The sequence below is a fragment of the Cornus florida genome, unplaced genomic scaffold (assembly GCF_030987335.1).
Source record: "Cornus florida cultivar Cherokee Brave unplaced genomic scaffold, ASM3098733v1 CherokeeBrave_3.0.0_Hap2_Chr01, whole genome shotgun sequence".
NCBI classification, from domain to species: Eukaryota; Viridiplantae; Streptophyta; class Magnoliopsida; order Cornales; family Cornaceae; genus Cornus; species Cornus florida.
The window spans coordinates 15,449,456-15,454,679 of record NW_026775571.1 but is presented as its reverse complement, the minus strand read 5'-3'; the positions used below and the strand labels follow the sequence as shown (position 1 = coordinate 15,454,679).

The window sequence follows — 5,224 nt, the reverse complement described above, 5'->3', positions numbered from 1 at the left end:
TTATCAAGAATGAAAACTTTCAATGCACTACTAGCTCAATTGGGATATAATCAAATCAATAGTCAATAAAGCAGTGTCACGCCCCTAGACCGTGGTCTGGATTGTGAACACAACACACAAATAATCACAGTCTCAAAATTAATAAATATCATTGTAACCTGTCTCAACCACACATCCACCTATCCATTTCCCTTTATAAAATCAAGACTGAAAATAAATAGATAAGATGCCAATATTAAAACTTTAAAGTTTTAAAGTCTAAAAGAACATTTATTACATGCCAGGAAAATCATAAAGAAATATAAGACAAAACATAGTCTATTATGCAAAACAAAACACTACAACACTAGCCCCGACTCTGTCTACAGTTGAGGAGGAACACCCTCCATACCATCCATGCCATGACCTGAAAAGATATGTATAAAATAGGAATGAGCAATCACAACTCAGCAGGAATTACTTGAAGTGCACTCCTTAATACCTCCGTGAATCCAAACAAAGGACAGATAAAAGATAAAGGGATCATACAAGCTCAGGGGAAAGCAACATATCATATAAGATAATAAAACGAAGTGTCATGTAACGCCAATGCCAATGCTAATGTCACTGACACCTCTCACTTCCCAAAATCCCATTTCCATCACAAAAAGTTAATGTAATCCGGCCAGAGCTGCTCCCTGTACCACGAGAAGAGAATTGATCATCTATCCCTGATCCAAGGCAACTCCTTATAATCATTTAGGGCCTAGTGACACAATTACGCGTAGACAACTCCTACGTCTTCTCTAGATTTCCATTAACTACACAGACAAGGCAACTCCTTCTCCGGTTTTAAAATCTTTGATTCAATTCCCTTTTTCTTTTCCAAACTCACGGATACAAGGCACCTCCCTGTTATCCAGTTTTCAAAACCATTTAATAAAACATTTGCACTTTCCTTCTCATTCCAACATCACCTACATGCTCATGTGAGATGCATGTACATTTGTATAACATGTGTACAGATAATGAAGTAAATATGGAAATCTCAACTCATATATAATATCATGGTATTGCATTTTAATCCACACACAAGCATGGTAAATTAACAGGCTAAGTAACCCATAGTTGTATAACATAAGAAGCATGCTTTCTAACTCACATTTACCATATAACAACGTAAACAATGCTTAATAACATTTAGGAAATCAAGTACAAAACTTCCCATATCATAACAACCAACATTCTAATTTTTAAGTAATAGCCTATGTTTACAAGGTCATAAATTTTTCTACAGTTATAATCTAGGGCTGAAATTAGTATCATTGGAAAGCTTGTTTTGAGCTAGTCAATTTAGACTCAAAAATCGCTCAATTTGGATTTAAAATGAGGAAGTTATGGTTAGTTGAATTTCAGGTCGCTGTGCAAGAAATTCTGCAGATTACAGTGTAAAACTGACAGCCTATGTTTATAGGGTCATAACTTTTTCCACAGTTAGAATCTAAGGCTGAAATTGGTATCGTTGGAAATCTTGTTTTGAGCTAGTCAATTTAGACTCAAAAATTGCTCAATTTGGATTTAAAATGAGGGAGTTGTGGTCAGTTGAAGTTTAGGTCGATGTGCAGGAAATTCTGCAGATTACAGCGCAAAACTGGCAGCCTATGTTTACAAGGTCATAACTTTTTCCACAGTTGGAATGTAAGGCTGAATTTGGTATCATTGGAAATCTTGTTTCGAGCTAGTCAATTTAGACTCAAAAATCGCTCAATTTGGACTTAAAACAAGGACGTTATGATCCTTTGAAGTTCAGGTTACTGTGATTCTAGAATTGCGAAAAACAAGTAACTGCCAATGTTTTAAGCACAAAATACATAGAATTGATTCCTTAAAGGTAAAGGGTGTGAGAGTTAAGTAATCCTACCTCAAAGAAGCTTGAAACTCAGCAGCAATCACAACTTAAAGCAACTCAAATGATGGATTAAAGCCTTCCAAGGTAGAAAATGAAGAACACTTCCTTCTTTGTTTGCAACCAAAACCCTTTTCTTTTAACACCACTTTCCAAACCCAGCAACAAAAGAAATGGACTCAAGTTTGATATCAAAAGAACCCTCACTATCTAAGGAACATTTTTCCTTCACAAAGCACCATCAAAATCCCAACACAAAGCTTCTAAAATTTAGCTTAAAAGTTATCACTATGGAAAGGAAATAGAAAGCACAAAAATTGGGTTTTACCAAAATGGTTTCTAAGAACAAAACACTAGGCATACTATATGTTATAAAATGAATGGATATGGTACAACCACATACACCAACACATGTCATCCCCTCTATGGATTAAAACCAAAATCATAAGAATTGACTCAAAAGTCCTTTTATTTCCTACTAAATACCATTCATGCCATTTGCATGATAAAAGTCAAGAATACTCTTTCATAACTAACCAAATGCCAATTATGCTATTTTGCATAGTAAAAGTCTACTTTGCCCTTTATCAAATTATCAAATACCATGTATTCCATTTGTAAAACAAAAAGTCCATAATGCCTTTTATGAAATACTAATTGACAAATATGCTCTTTGCATAATATAATCTATAATATTTCTTAACACATAATGATGTTTAATTCACATTTGCAAAATAATCATATTTTTGACGATAAAAATAAAATACATGAATGCTAAAATGTTCGAAAAAATGATAAAAATGCAAGTCCTCACAAGCAGGTACCCCACAAATGGATGCTAGTGTGCGCCTGTGCTAGTGTAGAATCCTAGAGTGAATATCAAAGCAATCACAAAATCAAGATGATGTGGACCACAAATGCAAGCAAGATATCAATCTTTCAAAAAAAAATTACTCCTAAATGGCATCCACAAGGCATACAAGAAGTATTAGACTCTCAAGTCAAGAAATTTTTAAATTTTAAATATCATGGTCCTCAAAAGATCAAAATTATCAATAACAAGGATTTCACATCTCAATCATGTAATTAAAGCTCTAACTTAAGTAAAATGTAACAAAGTCACCTTACCCCTAAACTTAAGTCGCGCATTGTCCTCAATGTGCAATGAGAATAATGGAAAAGATAGAAAGAATAAACCGTGGTGGCAAAGACATAAAGCCCGGCAATGATCTAATTCGAAAGACGTCTCCCCCAAACTTGGAATCAACAACCTACTTGAATAACCACACTAGCAAACTCACATAAAATTTTTAATGGGATAAGATAAGTAGATCAAGCATTCTAAAGCAATATAGCACAAGATGAAAGAGAGATATGAGATCAAGCCCAATAGAAAATATAAAAGTAGCATGACTACACATAAGGGCACAATGGTGAAACAAAATTTTGTATTTTTCATTTTATGAAAACATGTATAGACAAAATGCAAGAAAAACAAAGAATAAAATGCAAGAACAAAATACAAAAAGAAAAATAAAAAAGGTAAAATGTAATGAAAGAATATGTACAATACAAGAAATGAAAAACAAAAAGTAAGAAATTATGCAGGAACAAAATAATGAAAAACAAAAATAATAACTCTTTTATTTTATTTTTTATTTTTTTTTATATAACAAGTGCGTACACACGCACAAAAATAAAACAAATAAACATGCAAAGAATGAAAATGCAAGGAAGTAAGTGATATAATTTTTTTTTTTTATTTTATGAACAGTGCTCGATCGATCAAAGATACTTCAATTGATCAAGGTGAGCCATGATCAATCGAAACCACCTGAAAGCTGAGGCCAGGGATCAAAAATTTCCGATGCAATTCTGATCAACCGAAATTATTTTTGATCAATTGAAACCATTTTTGATCGATCGGAATAAGTGTTGATCGATCGAAAAAGTCTTCGATCGATCGAACTGGGCGCTGCCTGGGCACAAAATGCTGAGTTTTAAAAAATTTTCAAAGACATAAATTTTTTTAAGGCCCCAAAATGCATGAATAATCAATAAAACTCAATGAAACATATTTAGATGCCGCAAGAACTAAAAAATAAAAAGAAATGGGAGAGGAATAGAGTTAAAAACTCTACGAATGCTAGTGTTTAACATCTCTAGCAAGACCACTAGTCGAAAGTATCAAAGACCGGATATGAAACATCCTCATTGACCCTCTTTTTCATTTTATCATTTAATGCCTCACTTACAACAATGAAATCATCCTCCAAAAGAATGATTAAAAAAGAAATGAAAGAGATGATTTCGTTCCTTTCATCCACGGTCTTGAAAATAAAATCAATGATGAATGGCCTTGCATTTAGCAAGGCAAAGTCTTTCAAAGACTCAATTGGAATATCAAGAAACACCTTCTCTTCATCATTTTTCTCTTCCTCAAAAATCACCATCTCCTCACCTTCCAAGTTAGCTAAGGAGTCCATTAAAAAGTTTATTTCATTTTTGGAGCTTTCAAGGTCAAAACCACAAATTTTTATACATTTCAAAAAGGCATGTCTCAAGAGGATCTTTGGAGTTTATAGAAGGAAGGCCCTCTTCAACACGTTCCTCCTCCTCCTCTCCTACCTCTATAGTGGTCACCATTTCCTCACTCTCTAAAGTATCAAAGGCCGAGATAAAATCATGATCAAAATAAGGAAAGTCCTCATTATTCATGTTGTGCTCTATTGAATTAGTCATTGGTGGACTCATTAATTCCTCAAATTGCTCACTTGCTACTTCTTCCTCTTCACCCTTATCATCCTCATCTATACAAATCGAAATTATTGCCATTTTTTCATTTGCCTCTTCCTCTTCCTCTTGACGAGAAAGAGTACTTGCAATTTGCTCAACTTAAGCTTCAAGCTTGGCTAAAATTTGAGAATGTGAAAGGATAAGTTGAGTTTGTGAATTAAACCCATCAAGTAGAGCTAACAATTTTTCTTGAAACTCGGGTGAATAAGGTGATAGAGGTGGTTCTTCATAAAATAGTGGAGGAGGGCAATAGTCATACGAAGGATTAAAAGAGTGATTAAGTGTATAATAAAATGATGCATGTTGAACATTAGACTCAATCTCATAAGGATCAAAATATAATGGAAGGGCATAAGGTGAAGGGATGTAATCCCCCCCCCCCCCCCCCCAAACTTGGATTAAACAATTCCTCCATTCATAATTAAAATCCAAATGCAAAAAAAAAAAAAAAAAAAAAAATTTGGGCCTCCACATGGGCCGCTACTTTGACTTAAAATAAAACAATGAAATTAGCCTCAATAATGGCTATCACAAGCACGCAAA

General features: G+C 33.9%; 1 long non-coding RNA gene across 1 annotated transcript; it reads right to left on the bottom strand.

The window, feature by feature from the left end:
• Positions 1-208: 208 nt before the first annotated feature.
• On the bottom strand, positions 209-2,219 carry LOC132305397 (uncharacterized). The gene is made up of 2 exons (XR_009481685.1): positions 1,901-2,219; positions 209-406 (listed from the first exon to the last, which is right to left on the bottom strand). It is a non-coding gene; the product is annotated as an uncharacterized LOC132305397 (long non-coding RNA).
• Between the last annotated feature and the right edge of the window lie 3,005 nt (positions 2,220-5,224).